Below are 17,945 nucleotides of genomic sequence, written 5' to 3'. Positions count from 1 at the left end.
AAGTGATTGTGTTATTTCACAAAATCACAAGGCTTTTCACAAGTGATCGTGATTTTTACACGTGCTAACATCTCTTTCACATGTGATCGCATTTTGTCACACAGGTTTTTACAGGTGATCATGATTTTTCACATCATAACATCCTTTTCTAAGATTAAAAGACCCTTATTAGTCCCACAACGGGGAAAATTCACCTCTGCATTTAACCCATTCGTGCAGTGAAACACCACATATACACTAGTGAACACACACACACGGGGTGGTGGGCAGCCCTATCCACAATGCCCAGGGAGCAGTTGGGGGTTAGGTGCCTTGCTCAAGGGCACTTTAGTCACATACTGTTGGCTAAGGGGAATGATCCAGTGACCTTCCAGTATTTTACATGGCTTTTCACATGATCACAATTTTTCATGTAATAACACCCTTTTGTCACATATTCACTTTTTTATGCCATCATACATTTTTTCTTGGGTGATCACACATTTTTACATCTGAGCATATATTTTATTTCACATGTTATCATAAGGTTTTCACGTGTGTGACAAATAACATGAGAGGTGTCTAAAATCATGTGTTATCACATAAAGTGCCTGTGTTTTTTTGTGAGTTAGCTATTAGGCTACCTTCTATTAGACATTTCCCACCTGTCCCCCCCTAAATTTGCACCAATGCCAGCAAAAAAGTACTGAAAAAGCTGAGCTGAACCTGATATTGTGACAGTTTTAAAGACTACTGTGTTTTCTTACCAGAAGCAAAATTAAAACAAATTGGATTCAATGTTGCTTTATGTTTTTTCTTACATTGCAGCACTGTCATATAAACAATAGAGCACCTATCACAATTACACCAGTCTATGATACTCACAGTAACGCACTCCTTTCTTGTCTTCTATTGCTTAAGTAAATCCTATTTAGTAGAACCTTAAACATAATACTTTTCTTCTAGATTTGTGTCTAGTTTAAAACAGTATCTAACCATTTTTCCCTCGTTCCCTGAAGTCCAGTTAACATTTGGGTGCGTGTGTGCAGGTGTGTGTACATGTGTGCGTGCATGCTGTTCTCTGCGTACTCTGAGTGTGTGCTTGCGTGTGGAAGCCCAGGCTAGCTTTATGCTTGTGGGATCAGCGGTCTGCTATTATTTAGCTTCAGCATGTAACCCAGACTTTATCAGGCTTTGATTTTTTGCCAGCCGGGATCAGAAACAGTCGGTGTAAAATCCATTCTGGTTAGTATGGAAAGTTTTCTGTGTATGTATATCCATATATACATGTACACTGATACTGGAAACTCATGGGAAGCTTTCTGCAAAACAGTTCACTTTGATTAGTGCTGTGTTCTGTCTGTGTATAGTGCTGTTTATAGTACTGTGTACTGTCTGTGTACTGTTACACGATGCTAAGCAAATCAAAGTCTTACCCTCTGTCTTCTAAATGGTACACACAAGAGTCTGAACCCCTCTGGTCTCATCTTACGCCCCCGCCTCATGCCCCCCTACACATACAGAGATATCAATGCCCTGTCACTGGTGGTATTGCCCCGAGCTATTCAGTGAATAAACAGAGAAGCCTAATTGCTGGGTGAGAGCAGATTCGTCGAAGTTTGTTTATGCTGCATTGTGTTTAGTTCCCACTGTGGGAAGTGGGGGGTGATGTAACTGTTTCTGACCCCTGCAATTTTCTAATATTCATAAAACAGGAAAATGCCTTGAAGGTTTGTTTTTCAGCACTAATGATGGTCATAAACAGCAGCACAGCTTCAGCCCTTAAAGACTCACAGTATTCATTCATAACAATGCGTGAGAAAGAAGACCTACACTTATGAGAGGCCTTTGATCTGTGTGTGTGTGTGTGTGTGTGTGTGCATGTGTGACTTTCTGAAGTGCTTTTTACCACAACTACATTTCATTTTTTAAAACTGAAAAGCAAAAACCTTGATACATACAGGCTCTATCCAAAAGTATCCAGACAGCCCTACTAAAGAGTGAATTTAGCTACTTTAAGGTGCACCCACTGCACACACAGAGCTTGAATAATCTCCATAGAAAAGCTCTGGAGCAGCTGCACAAGAGCCTAAAGTCGCCATGCCCAATGCCAAGCTTTGACTAGAAGGATATGAATCCCCTAACTTTGGGCTGTGGAGCACTGAGGCAGCGTTCTTTCGAATGATGGAGCTCTTTTGATTCAGAACTAATCATCTAACATTAGTACTGAACCTCACAAATGCTCTTGTGATTGAATGCAATCAAATCCTCACAGCAATGTTACAACGTCTAGTGTAAAGCCTTCTCAGAAGAGCAGAGCAGCAAAGGGGGTCAAACCCCCTATTAATACCATTTATTTCAGAAGAAATGCGGGATGAGCAGATGTGATGAGCAGATGTCCACGAGCTTTCGGAAATATATCGCATAACATTTTACATAAATTCTTCATAAAATTATCTATAGGATTATACATATATTATTTCACACACATATGTACAGTACTATGCCACTTTGCCTTTATTATGGCTTCCATTCTTGTTTTTAGTTTTCCAAAGAAACCTGCAAGGATATTTTTCCACACCTCCAAAGTTCAGTCTAAGAAGTTGGTTCCATTTCCTGCTTCTCACAATCCAAGTAAACCCAAACACATTCGGTGATGTTGAGGTCTGGACTCAGGCTGGGGTGGCCAGTCCTTTGAACTAAAAGAACCAGCAGCTTCATTATTTGATTTGCAAAAGTTCTTTTCAGAATCTTTTCAGAAATATGAAAATGATTGACTCCTGGTCTCTGATTTTTGACTTTTTTTAAATATTTTTTTTACTAGGTCCCCTGAAAGCATGCAGTGGCCTTAATGAGGGACAAATATGGGACCTGAGGGGAACAGCTCCATCTAAATATTCAATTGTGCAACCCCAAAGTTGCTGTAGGGCAGGGGTCAGCAACATGCAGCTCTGGAGCTGAACATGGCTTTTGTACTGCTCTGTTGTGGCTCCACAGCAGAATTAGATTTGTAGGCAAAAATAAAATAATCTTCCTTTGCAGTAAAATAAAGCTCTGCTGATCGTTCAACACATATTTAACAATAAATGATCTGAAACACTGGAGTTAATCTATAACTGCTAATTTCACCCTTTAACCCTGAAGGTTGGTGCGCAGACTGCTGGTCACCATAGCAACGACAACAATGTCACATAGCTAGTAGCTAACAAACAGGGAAACAGAGAGATTTAAGATGAACAGCAATGATTTGGGGATGAGTAGACTTATTTGCATTAATAATCACTCCAGCTGGTTTCCTGATATGTTAATCTGCAACGAAAAACTGTCAAACACTAAAAAGTCACGAAGCTGTAGTCAGTTTCTCATTCGCCAGCTTCTCATTCAAATTGGCCCATTCCACCTTAAATGGTGCAGCCGTTACATTCTGGTACCTCAAGCAGCATTTAAGGTAGAACAGGAAAGTTCGAACAAGAAGCTGGTGAATGAGAAGCGACTTCAGTCTCCTAAAAGAAACTGTTCTACTTTTGTAGAAAAGCTTCCTGCCAGAGATGCAAGAAAAGTGGCTGTAGCTGAGCTAAAGCTTAAAGCAGAGCAAAGTAAGTCTGCGTTTTCCTTTCTATTGTAACGTTTGAACAGAAAGCAGACGCTCGTGGTTTGAAAACAAAAAGGAAGCTTTACTTGGGGAATCAGGGATGAGCACCGTAGTCAGATAATGAGCATGGGTCAGTTCCAGAAAACACAGCAGGATGAGAATGGCTAACATAACAGACAAGGGCAAAACAGGTCGAAGTCCACGAAACAAGCGAAGGGTCAAAATCACCAATCCAAATAACCAGGCAGAAGTACAAAAGGGCAAATCCAAAAACAGAGTCAGAGAAAACGAGAAGAATAAAGTCAGAACCAGGAAAACCAGAAAGAACCCGCTCAGTAGTTTCATAAAGAAAGCAATACCTCACAAAGATTCTAACTAAAGCCCGGACTGAAAACAGCTGAAAAGCATTAGTATTCAGGCGAACTTGAGCGATGATTGGAGGATGAGGATCTCTCTGGAGTCATGTGACCTTGCTGAGGAGTCTGGGAAATGGAGTTCGTGTCAGAACGCGCGAGCGAGGGAACTAGCTGCATCTGATGAGTGGCAGGAAGCGTGACATCTATTTTTTAGCCTATTCTAGGACATCAGCACATACTGAGACATACTTACAGCCAAGACGGTAAAACATTACTTCAATAAATAGACATAAAATGTTGTGGCTCCCAATCCAGATTGATTTTTGATGGAAGGACAAAATGGTGGCTTTTTACATCTTTTGGAGGTCATGGTAAGATTCAGGAACAATAACCAGGTATTGCGTTAAGGGGTTTTCGATACTGGTGGAAGCTACAGGGAGACCAAAGCAATGCAGTACATTTATATTCATGACACCATCATGACCAACATGGGATTTCTGCTCATTTCCAAGAAATGCAAGGGTCATGCAGTTGTAACCAGTGCAAGCCTACGATAAAGGGATCTGAAGGAGAGTGGCGTCCATGTGCTACAGTAGGAATGGCTGGGCAATTTTGATGCAGATGACCCTTCTCTCCTCTATAAAGACAGAGATGCGTCTGAGCTCTGCGGCAAGATGCATTTGCCTGAGTTCTGTAGGCTCACTTTCATCACGTCCCTCTGCAGGGTGATCAAAAACGGCTTTAAATGAGCCACAAACTGATTATAGTTCTGAGCAAAGCTCTGATGTTAGTCCATAGAGCCGTGACCCATTGCAGAGCGAGCTCCTCTGGCATGTAAGGAAACAATCATCGTGACTTTGGTATTGTCTGATGGGACTCATCCTGAGAGCTGTGAAGAATAGATTGAACATTGCAGTAAGAAACACTGACAGCTCTCCAGGTTGCCGTTATATTTATCCTAATGACCTTTAACTCTGCTTACTGGTGTGGCGGAGGCGGAAACGTCTGCAGCTTCCTGAGCAACAGGAGCTCAGCTTGCACTTCAGGATGGGAAATGCAGGACTAGCAGTTCCATAAGGAACAGTGCTTGTGTGGCTTGTATTTGTGTTATCTGCTTAGCGGTTACTTCCGGCAAACTGGGTGACTCATCCACAGTGGTGAAGTATCCTGTAATGCCAGGATCACAGTCCAAGTTCATGTACCAATTCAAATATAACAAACGACTTGTTGACCAAACTAGGCAATACTTCACAAAGGACTCAGCCTCTCTGAAGGGCTTAAATAATCAGTGAGTGTGTTTATGCGCACTTAATAATCCAATAACTGCAGAAAATCTGATTTTGTCAGTAATTAGTTTTACACATTTACATGCACTTGAGTAATCAGATACTAGAAAAGCTCCAGGTCTGCATGAGTCAGGCAGTAATCAAACTTCTGCATTGCAGCCAGCCAATAAACTCACAAAAAAAGATGCTGTGTAAGTTTTATGTAAAATTCAAACATCAACTTTAGCGGAAAATATGAATATATTCATCAAGAACATGAAGAATGTTGAAATTCTTCATTTCATCAAGCATGTAGGTTTTTGCATCTCTCCAAAAGTGTTTTGTTGCCTTATGACGGGTGCTGTGTTAAAAAGTGACTTAAGGAGGATGAAGACATATCCGAGCAGGTGGCCATTGAGAAATGCTGACCTTAAAATGCTATTTCTGGACAGAGCTCTGTTTTCACACACGCGCAGACTGAGAAAAATGAAAGAAATCAGAGTAAGGGTATACATGCACTGAGAAATCTTATTACTGATCTAAAATCCAGCTCCCTTTGGATTTCTTAGTGAGATTTCTAGGCCTAGATCCCATCTAAGAAATCGGGGTATGCTATTTACATGACCACTTGAATAATCAGGTAACTGCTGAGATCCAATAATGATCAGATTATGTGTATGTAAGTGTATGTAAACATACTCAGTGAAAATAATGAGTGAATTTGGGTGAATTTCAGTGAATTTCATTGGTCAGTAAGCCAGAGAAAACATTCCCCTGGGGAAGCATGGCATATACAGTCATATGCAAACATTTGGGCACTGGTCCAATGACGTTTGGTTGATTTTCTAAGTGAAAAGTGTTTTGTATAAAAGCAATCCAGTGTGCCTGTGTTTGTATATTAATGCTATGTCACTGAATATGCAAGTTCTCTGCAGAATTGGCTCTAATTAGATTCTTCTGTCCTCCTTATCCTTTTCAGAATCTAATCTCTGTTTTATTATATACACTTTGGGGCAGATTTAGTGTTTTGTGCTTTTACTAACCAAATATTAGCGTGCCTGTCATGGTTTACTAACTAGGCACCACAGGCAGTGCTCTACAGAGGTCAAGTGGTACCGAGAAGACAAGAATAAAAAAAGACTTAATGACTTAAGGAGGAAGAGGACATATCTGAGCAAGTGGGCAGTGTGAAATGCTGATCTTAACTTACATGGCTGATATCATGTCTGTAGCATGTTGTCTGTCACATTTAAGCTAAAAGCATTTTCCAGTTTTCACTTTATCACTAGCTAGTCACCTTGGTTACCTGAGTGTAGCATGTACATAATAAATAGTATGAAATGAAGATGACAATGCAAAGATTTTTGGAAAAAGATATTTGTTCTGTATAAAAATTATTGCCGTAATGTGAAAATAATCATAGATTTTATGGATGAGTAATTATTTTGATTTATTCGGAATTATTTCAAAATCTTGAAAAAAATTGAATCAGAATTTGAACCTGAAACCTGAAAAAAACTTGCAGAAACTGGCAAAAATGGGCTTTATTACAAAAAGCATGTGAGCCAACAGACTAGTTGCACTGGTCATATGTTAATCACAAAGTTGCCCCTGTGATTAATTGCATGTAAGTTTTTTAGTAAATAAACCCATTAATTTGGCCACCCCCCACCAGCACAGTGTCAGTGAACTGACGGTAATTAGCGCCTGTCTTAGCAAATCTGCTCTGTAGCCCCAAAGACATACTGGGAGTCACTCTCACTGCCAGATTAACCTCACTCCTTTCTCACTTCCCTCAGAAGCACACTTGTTTGTGATCCTCACCCCACTCCCCGAAGCCTGTGTGCGTGTTCTTGAAGCTGTGTTCCATATTTTAGTTTGGCTGACTCCTTCCAGTTCGGAGGCAGGGGTGTTCTCAGGTGCTGCGGTGGTCCCTCAGTGCACGGTTGCCTGAAGTTCATAGCAGCTCTCATTACCGCTTCCTGTCCCACTGAGAGTGAGCAGAGAGGAGAGCAACACTGCTGTGACCTGACTTATAAATATATCATCACACCAACAAATGCGTCATGACCTCTTGGCACACATGTTTCTGCCTTTACACGCCCTACCTCTCTACCATCACTCACAGATGTGCACGCACGCAGGGGCTAAAATGGGAGTTACGCCTAGGAGGAGGGCTACTGCTTTCATTGATGCCAACAATGTGGGAACAACCTCATCCAATCTGTGTGTTATTATATTGAGTTCTCAGCATCAATATCATGGAAATGAGATTAAAGCTAGTTTTCAGTGAACCTACAGTACAGTGCAAAAGTCAGAGAAAACCATTCATTTCATTTCCAGTCAGAAGAAAGTCAAAGGATTTCCAGTCCAGTAAAAAAGTCAAAGGAAAATAAGTGAAAAAACAGGAGTTTCCAAAACTGGAGAAAAAGGGGTACAGAGAAAATGGGGCTCCTAACAGCAGTGCAAGACCTGGTAGACACCAATTCTGTCCCCATCAGATAAACAGCAGTTAAAGCTTTCACCTTTGAGAGAGAGGAGAAAATGAAGCTGCTTCAGATCTGAAAACATCCACAGGTGTTTCTGTCCATCCTTCCACTGTGAGAAGACGACTCAGCGCTGACCACCCCAGAGTCCAGACTTCAACATCACTGAATGTGTTTGGCTTTACTTGGATTATGAGAAACAGAAAATGCAACCAAATTCTAAGACTGAACTTCGGAGGCGTGGAAAAATATCCCTTCAAATTTCTAAAAAAAAACATTTAAAAAAACAATAAACATATGCTGTGAAGATGTATTTGGCCCCTTCCCAATTTCAGCTTCACTAGCCACACCCAGAGGCATGATTAATGTCAGACCTGTTGAATCTAAACATCACTTAAATAGAGCCTGTCTGGCAAAGTGAAGCAGGCAAGAAGGCCTCAAAAAGCAATACATGGTGCCACATTCTAAAGAGATTCAAATATAGATGCAAAATAAAGTCATTAAATCTACCAGTCTGGAAAGGGTTACACAACCAATGCTAAGGTTCCTGGACTCCAACAAACCACAGTGAGAGCCAGCATGCACAAATGGAGAAAACTTGGAACATCCAGGAGATCACAAAAGATACAAAACGAACATCTAAAGAACTGCAGGCCTCACTTGCCTCAGTTAAGGTCAATGTACACAATTCCACAGTAAGAAATACACAAATGGCAAAAATGTCACCCACTAGAGAGTTGCAAGGCTCAAACCACCAATAAGAACACAAAGGCTCATCTTACCTTTGCCAAAAAACAAATAGATGACCCTCAAGACTTTCGGGTTAATATTCTGTGCACTGATGAGTCAAAGGTGGAACTTTTTTTAGGAAGACATGGGTCTCTTTACATCTAGTAGGAAGCTAACAGTGCATTCCACCAGAAGAACTTTATACGAACAGTAAAACATGGTGGTGGTAACGTGCTGATCTGGGGCTGCTTTGCTTCTGCAGGATGACTTATCGTAATTGATGGAACCATGAATCCGGCTCTCTACAAGAAAGTCCTGAAGGAGATTCCGCCTATCAGTTTGTGACCTAAAGTTCAAGCGCATTTGGATTATGCAGCGGATCAACATCTGCACATTTCCTCTCTCTCCACATCAGCCATATCTCCTACACCTCTCCTCCCTAATGTCCCGCTAACAGAGGAACATTTTATCTACAGTTTTTATATATTTTAGAAGCTAAATTGTAATTCAGTGAAACTGTGCTCACCGAAAGCCAAACCAGAGATAATTTTCATGTGCTGCATGGAGCTCGGGTTGGGCTGGTCTTCAAATGAGTGATTTTTTTTTATGTACACTGTAAAAACCAAGTTCGAGTTTTAACTTTAAAAGGTAAGAAGCTGGCTGCCCTACAGTTTAACTTTTACTGTACTTCTCACATTGTTCTGTTAAATTACATGTTCAGTAAATTTGAGTGATTTCAGGCACTCAGGCATTGTCTCCCTTGCTCTCTCTCTCTCTCTCTCTCTCTAATGTGCTACTCTGTCTCTTTCTCTCTCTGTCTGAGTTAGTTAGAGGAGTGGGTGAGTGCGACCCTGAAGAAAATCATGGATGATATGAATGTTGTATAATCAAGCTAGGGTGAAACGTATGAAATGTTAACATCATAAGGTTCGGGGCCTGTTGTGTAATGCCCCACAGGTGCCAGGCGGTGCCTTTATGGAGCATTACACACCGCCTTTCAGTGCAGCTTATCACACTGAATATAAATGGATTTCAGCAAACATTGCACTTGTAGAAATGATTCACATTTCAATTAAACTGTAGTACTGAAGCTCCGCTCTGCTTGCCATCATACAGTATAAATCACAGGTGCCTCAGGCCCAGCGTAACCTCTCTGAGAGCTTCGGCTGTGTGGGATCACGTGTGTAGCACATGCAGAGGCGGACTTTGCATTAGGCAAGAGTAGATGACTGCTTGAAGTCCCCAGGAGCCAAACACAAATATATGGTATATGTATTGATGTCAAATAGCTGGAAAACAACATACCAAATGGCTGTTACACGCAATTATGGCAATTATTGTTAGAGCGGTCAGTACAGTAGTCATGCTGTAATGGACTATTCCACATTACTGCTCAACTTTGTGAGTGCAGGATTTAAGCAAATCAACTACAAAATGTGTAGAGAGGAAGCTGTTAGCAGTCCATTAAACTAAATTGTACATAATATTAAAATAGATGTGTATTTTTGGTTGTTATTGACAGAGGAAACGAAAATGTGAGAAGAGCAGAGAAAAGGAAAAGAGGCAAAGAGGAAGGAAAGCACAAGGACATAGACTGAGCACAGCTGACCGTACCTGCCTCCGCAAGAGAAGCTGCTGATGTCAGTTCCATTAGTGCTGACCAGACAGTTGGGCAGGGAAGCTGAGAGAAAGCAAAGATAAGAACTTGGTGTTGAGGGAATTCCTCATTCCTGGCCAAATCATTAAAGGAATAATTGAAAGAAAAAACAAGTTTGTTTCTATAGTTTTATATACACTACATGGACAAAAGTATTAGGACATCTATACATCACACCTACAGAAGCTTTTATGACATCCCATTCTAAACCCATAGGCATTAATATGGAGTTGGTCCCCCTTTGCAGCTATAACAGCTTCCACTCTTCTGGGACGCTTTCTATAATATTTGGAGAGTGTCTGTGGGAAATTTTGCCCATTCACCCAGAAGAGCATTTGTGAGGTCAGACACTGATGATGGACGAGAGGGCCTGGCTTGCAATCTCTGTTATTTAAGCTATTTAACACTAATATGACAATAAATACAAATAACATTAATACAGCAAGTCAAGGGTGCCCAATCTTGGTCTTGGAGATCCACCACACTGCAGAGTTTAGCTCCAACCCTAATCAACTCACCTGATCAAGTCAGTTGGAAAATAACATACCTCTATGTCACAGCACATGTCTCTAATCTTCAGATGCCCCTGAAGAGCATCAGAGACATGTGTTGGATCTGACCTGTCCAGGGTGGTAGATCTCCAGGACCAGGATTGGATGCCCCTGCAGTAAGCAGTGGTTTCAAATATGTCAAGGTTTTCATTTAATTATTTTCTCATAGAAGCCCAGTAGTGTTTGTAGTTATCTACAACGCCTTGTTACAAGATGTATTTATAAGCAATGAGTATGTTACCATGACAACTAGAAACACTCTACATTCTTCACAGTTCACTAAAACTGGGTGCTAACCCCATAGACTGCACTTCACTTCTTTAGGTCCCCACCTGCCATGACTACATGCCATCTGGGCTTATTGGAGATTTCCATTTTAAAGAGTGCTGACCTTTTAATATGTCTAATAATATACCAAGTTCAGGTGGCAGATGCTCTATGAATGGTCTCTATGAATTATCATAAATAACAGCATCCGGTCATTAATTTATTCATGTACTCAGGCATTCTAAGGCAAATTAGTGCTTAAAGAAAACAAATTCTTGGTACCACTTTAAAATAAGACTATCCTTATAAACTGTTCATGAACGGTTTAAAAATCGTTTGTTAATGGCTTTTAGTTAGGTCATAAACACTTCATTAGTAAGTAATAAGCAGTTATAACACAGTAATAAAATGGGTAAAAGTGGACTGATGAATATGAATCTGTGATGAAGCTGACAGGTTTAATGCTAACTGATGACAAAGACAAAGTAAGATCAGTAAACATCAAAATCTGAGGTTTAACTGTAATAATGAATGTGGGTTCACTATTAGGCAAAGAACAAGTCACTGTTGCCCTTTTATATTTATATGCTGTAAATGCTTATTATTGATTTTAATTATTAACCATTAATAAACTTATTCTAAACCATTAATGAATCCTTTGCAAGGGCAGTCTTATTTTAAAGTGGTGCTGTTTTACATATCGTCGCTGTCCAAAGAAAAATTTCTAAAATAGTAAGTTTACAGGACAGGGCAAAAACATTCTTTACTTTCAATGCAAGTTAATAGAAAAAGCCAGCCGTGTTCAAATGATGCAGAAAAGTAAAAATTGCAAAAAATGGAGATACATGTTTTTCATTGGACAGTGACGATATAAAACCTCATAAGACATCCTAAGTTTCTCTACATTGCACCATTTCACATCAGACCACTCTGAATGACTTTTATTTCAGTCAGTCATTTATGTCCGACTGCCTAATCTGTTTTGTAGATGATATTTATTCAGTCAGTTTGTGCACTCAGAATGTACCTTTCAGATTAATGACACTGAGGAGGAGTTGTTGATGTGTTATTGGCCGACTAAACTGATTTCTTTTTGGTCTGGCCCACTTGACGTTGGATCTGAACTAAGCATACTGTTACTTAAAATGAGTTTGGCTGTGCTGCAGGCCTGGCATCACAGGTCATTTCCTGGAGCAAGGCCACACCAACCAACCATCACAAAATTCAGTATTTTGTAAATGCTTTTATAATGACAAATGTCAAAAAACAAAGTGGATTTAAACTTGGCCTGGTTTTAAAGGCTACATCAGTGAAGGTTTGCCTGCATGACTTTGCATTGGCTGCATTTTACAGATGTGCTGAATGTTATGTATGACAATAAACTAGCAGATACATTTCCTGAATGAGTAGATCTTTGGAGATTTGCTGTAAATGTGACTCTCCTCTTGATTCCCTCCTGAATCTGTGGCTCCTTTGGAAAGATCTACCGCACATTTCTCATCCATATTTTTCTGATTTTTTTCCTTTTTTCCCTGCTGCTACCTCTGGCGCCACCTTGACTTTCGGATGCTCAAGTCTTGATTTATTTCTGGCGCCGACCCGCACCCTTGACCCAGATGAGCGTGGCACAAGGCATAATTTCATGTTCCTGTGTCCTTCTCCATTCAAGTGAACTGGTTGTTTTGCCTGGCAGATTTTACTCATGTTTGGTGTGATCTTGGCTTTAGGCATGCAGTTTACATCCTAATTAGTGGTCATAAGTTTCCATTACTTGTTAGCCACATTAGCCTCATCTCCAGTGGGAAAAAAAAAAGAAATCTTCACCAACTGATTACACTCAGCGTAAGGAGAAAATTGTGTGAATATGATTTTTAATGAACTATTTTAAACCCACCACTGAGCACATGCGTACATGATAGTACAGACGTAGGGCATGTGGGTAGATACATGTGGGCAAGCAAGTCTTAATGCATGACCCAACACAGCCGAAGCTTTGAAAGGTCACTAATCAAGAAAACCCCCTGTAGAGCAGAGAGTAGTGCACTCTACAGTCTACCTGCCACTGCTTCTGCTCCTCCTCTCCTCCCTCTTTCCTCTCCCCCATCTCTTTCTTCTTATTTCCTCTTTGCTAATTCTCTGTCTCTTTCCATCGCACTCTTCATTTTGTTTTTAATTCAATTACGCCCCTCATGTCCAGGAACCTTCGCTCGCCCTCGCTCTCTCATTTTTCTGTCTTTTCCATTTGCTCTTAGGCTATGACTCCATGTGGTTCACTGAGAGGTGCTCGGGCTCGTGTGGACACCCTGAAACCGTAGCTGTGTTTTTGGAGTATGCGCTTTAAACCTCCCTGTGTTTATATGTTATGACTACAGCTATAACTACAGAAAGACAATCCTTTATTGGACGGCATACCTTGTCCCGGTGTAGTCTGAGCCTCGGGCCTTTTTAGGAAAACCTGCAGGATATTGTGTAGAAGGAAGCTGAAAGATAAAGAAACAATGGGACGAAAGAGAGAAGAGGCCATAGAAAGTGGAAAAAAAGAGTGATGGGATGATGGGCCTGCATCCAGAGCTGTAAAATTAGAAAAATGACTCATAATTGAGGCTTCAGTGTAAGAAGATGAAAGCACAAAGTCAACACCAAAGGACAGAACCTCTTGCACTAATAAGCCCTAAAATAGGGATGTAATTATTCACAAAATTCATAATTAACCCTTGTGTGGTGTTGATGTGTTTGTTACTCAGTGGTCTGGTGGACCCACTGAATTATTGGGTTTTTAAATCAATACATCAAAAACAATTTATGTAAAAATACCAGATGTTTAAAATATCACAAGTGGTCAGCGTAGGGTTCTCCTTTAGCAGCTGTAGCCAGTCAGCAGCCTGTCCATGTTGTCCACCCTCACACACACACACACACACATACAAACACATACAGACACAGATACACACACACTGACAGCAGGGCATGTAGGAGGAGAACAGAGTGAAGGACACAGCACCTCCACACTTTTATTCCCCGCGGGTTCACCCAACACCACATGTGTAATATAAATGTGTGGGGGGTGAACAGAGTGAAGACACTGAAAATGGGTTATTTTATATGTTCTTCACAGAAAATGAGCAAAGACCAAGAAATCTGGGGTTGAAACAATAATAAATCACATCATTTTTTCTTTTGATAAACACTGAAAATGGGTCCCACAGACCTGAACACCACACAAGGGTTAAGGGGATCTATTATGCTTTTCCAGTGAGTTTTATGGCTTTTTGTGCATGTAAACAAGTTACAAAGCTCAAAGTATACACCAGAATGAGAAACTCTCTCCCACAGAAAACACTTTTGGAATTGCAGCCCTTTTCCTTTGTAATGCAATCTTATAACACAATCCTTACTGCCTGCCTATGGGCAAGCTTTGCACACCCTCACATAACGCACAGCAGCTACTGGAGGCCCAGAAGTGTTTGTTTAGTGTTGTAGCATGTGGAGAAGACGCTGACCTGACTTTCAGTATCGACTTTGGCTCAAACTGATACAGCAGAACGGATGGCATTGGGAAAACAGCCACAGAGGAGCTCACAGCTGCTCGGGAGAGAAGGGTCTGTCTACAGACTGCAACACAGTGGGGGGACGTGTAGGGGTGGATCCGCTCAGGTGGTTGACCAATCAGAACAGAGTGGACAAATTGACCAATCAGAGCACACTGGGCTCATTGGGGAGGGAGGTGGGGCTTAAAGACACAGGAGCTCTAACAGAGCATTTCAGACAGAGGGTGAATAGAGATGTACAGTATGAGAAAAAATGTGGTTTTGGAACACTGAAGCATGTAAGTCTATTTTCTGTTGACACCCAAAAGTAACATTATGAACATTGAAAATGAGCATAATAGGTCCCCTTTAATTAGAGCATGTGCATAACTGACATCTTGCACACCAAATGTGAATTTTTGGATGGTTATTTTATTCACCCTCAGTTCCATTTTTACAAAATGTCCCCAATGATGTGAACGCACTGACCAATCACAGCCATCACTGTTGGTGCCATGGCAATAATCAAGCTGACAAAGCAGCAACTGAAACTTATTGACAAACGTCAGAAGGACTCGTTTGCCTTCTAATTCCTCATAAGGGGTGTTAGCATCTCCAAAGCAGCTCAAACGGGGCACAAACTGAACTACAGACATCTGAACTATATCTGAAAGCTCTCGTAACGTTCCAGCTGCCGAATGAGGGGCTGAAATTCTCAGCGCTCCTTTTACTTTTCCAAAATGCAAAGTAGCGTAGAAGAGTAAAGAATATATATGTGACTTGGATCATTCTACAGAAATGTCCACTTTTTGAAATGGCAAGATGTCTTAAAATGTATTTCTTCTTCTAATATTTAAACTTAGACCACGTTATTACATAATATACATAATTCAGGGGCGGAGCTAGAATAACCTCCTCTAGACTGCAGCATGGACGATCAAATACCACCTCTGCATCCTGGCAGAAATGACCTTGTATTTGGGAATGCTGGGAGAAACACTGAGGACCTCATGGTGCCTTTAATGGTGAAATGGGGCACTTGCCTTAAACCTCCAGCCTTCTTCTAAAACTTCCTTCTCACTCACATAAAAGAGTTTCACCTTCCTTGTATCCTTCAGCCGCTGGAAACAGCTCTTTGCATCAGTGATATCTTTCCCTTGATGAACTAACGTGTCAGCTGTTCTCTTCAGCACAGCCTCCGCTCCATCTGGTGCACCTTTCTGCGGCCTGCCTCAAAGACGTTCCAAAACCCCTCTGGTTTGGCTCAGTGGATATGACGTAAAAGTGATTTTTGAGCATTTTTTGTATTGTGTGGCAGGTCCATCACTGAAAAATTGGAGGTTTTAGACATTAGTATGGTACTTTGCCAGCAATTGAAGAAGAAAATGAGCCCACATGGATGGGCCAGGCCTTCTGCTGGGGTAGATGGTGCAGAAGGGCATGGGGGCCTCATTTGCCAGCTGAAGCACTCTGGATTTCTTGAGGTATTTACAGGCTTGTTTTCTTGATGAAATCAATGAGTGTGTTTGCATGGACTAATCGATAACTGCAGAAAATCAGATTTTTTCAGTAATCTGATCAATGTGTTTATATGCTCTTGAGTAATCAGATAAAGGTAAACTCCAGGTCTAAATGAGTCAGGCAGAAATTAGATTTCTGCTTTGCAACTGGTTAATAAACTCCCAGAAGAAGACATGACGTAAACGTAATGTGAAACTTCATGACGCGGCTGTTTTCAAACATCGCACCACTTTACTTGAAAATATGAACATACATCATTTAGAAGATGAAAAATATTTAAATCCTTCATTTCATCAAGCATGTAGTTTGTTTCAGCATGCTGCAAAAGTGTTTTGATGCCATCTCGCAGTAATGCTGCTGCTTATTTCTAGTACCGCCGTCTGTTTTCACACACGAGCAGGCTGAGAAATCCGAAAGAAATCAGAGAAATGAGAAATCTGATTACTGAGCTAAAATCCAGCTTCTTAACCAGATTTCTTAATCGGATTTCTAGACCTTACTCCAATCGAAGAAATCGGAGTGTACTGTTTGCACGGTCTGTCCTGGAATTGCGCTCCAAGCTTATACTCCTGTATTGGTGTATCTTTTTTGACAGGCAATCTTGTCTCTCCACCTTGCACTAAGATGCCCACCTTCTCCTGGCACCATGGGGTCAGAGTCACCAGCCCACTTGAAGACCTGTTTAAGGGATAAGCAGAAATGATAGGCAACAAATTTGTTGGCGCTCTGATACATATTTCTTGTGGAGGCTGAGCACAGAATCAGTCGGTAGCCTCATCTGTCTCTTAACCTTGCTGAGAGTCAGTGTTTCTCATCCCTGTGGTCAGCCTGCTGACATCATGCCTGAGGGAAAACGGTCTGGCAGATTTTGCAGTCTCCTTCTGTGTGCCAGTTTCTTGGACTTTGTTTTTCTGATGGTTCGATAATCAGAACCAGTGAGCTGCTTGCAGTGTGATTTGCATTTATATTTTCTGATCAGCTTCTCTGATAACAGCTGTGCAAGGATGTGTTTGGACTTTGCGTCTGCAAAACTTTGGTATTTGTGTGTCAGTGTTCCCAAAACAGAGAAATGAGATTTCCGGGCTTTTCTGGCTTGAGTGTTGAATCGCTGACCGTTTTACTGTGCTTCCGGACTGTCCAGATTTGCATGCTGCAGTCGTGTGTTAAGTTGTTTTTCATCTTTTTCATATCTTCCAACAGATGATCTTGCCTTTCGGTTTTCTTTGTGCATCTGTCCTACGTGCTCTTCCCCCTGTTTGTAGTTGTCTGTAATATAAAAATATAAAAACTCTTTTTACCCTGTCTTGTGTTTCTCTCTCTCTATCTCTGTCTGTCTCTATCTTGGTGTGAATAGCCTGGGAAGCAAATCCAGATGTGTGAGATGACAATGTAAATGGTGTGTGTGTACCAGGTTTATGCCACATTGTGGGGACCTTTCTTCCTTGTGGGGACCAATCATGAATCATTACATTTTAAGGTAAAGACATGTTTTAGGTTAGAGTGAGGTTAAGTTTAGGGTTAGATTTAGGTTAAGGGTGTGTTTGGCTAGTAATAGGGAAGCATGGGGAACAACCTAACAAGGGCCACAATTTAACATGGACTTTTTATGTTGTTATAGAAGGTAAAGCAGCATGAGTCACAAAATCCAATCTCATATTACTGTGATCACCATCTTGTTGCTACAACGCAGCACCGTTTTGAAGCACGAGACAAGCTCACAGCAAGCGCTAGTTAGGCTTAAGAAAAAGAAAGAAGAAAAACCTACTGCCGAGTTAGTTGTAAGACAACATTACAACGAAGCCACCTTTAGTAAACAAAGACAAATAAAGTAAATTTTGTCTTTTTGTTCCACATGTTTACACAGATTTTAAGATGAAAAAGAGAAAATATCTGAAAACAGGGATTTTCTTCTACTTTATGAGTATCTTTCAGATGTCAGTATTTTAGTTTTAAATAAGTATGTTAATGACATTGACATTAACAGTTAGTAAAACTGTAGTTATTCAGAAACAATG

The sequence above is a fragment of the Colossoma macropomum genome, unplaced genomic scaffold (genome assembly GCF_904425465.1).
Source record: "Colossoma macropomum unplaced genomic scaffold, Colossoma_macropomum, whole genome shotgun sequence".
In the NCBI taxonomy this organism is placed as follows: Eukaryota; Metazoa; Chordata; class Actinopteri; order Characiformes; family Serrasalmidae; genus Colossoma; species Colossoma macropomum.
The sequence above is the reverse complement of the archived record's forward strand: the minus strand, read 5'-3'. Positions refer to the sequence as shown.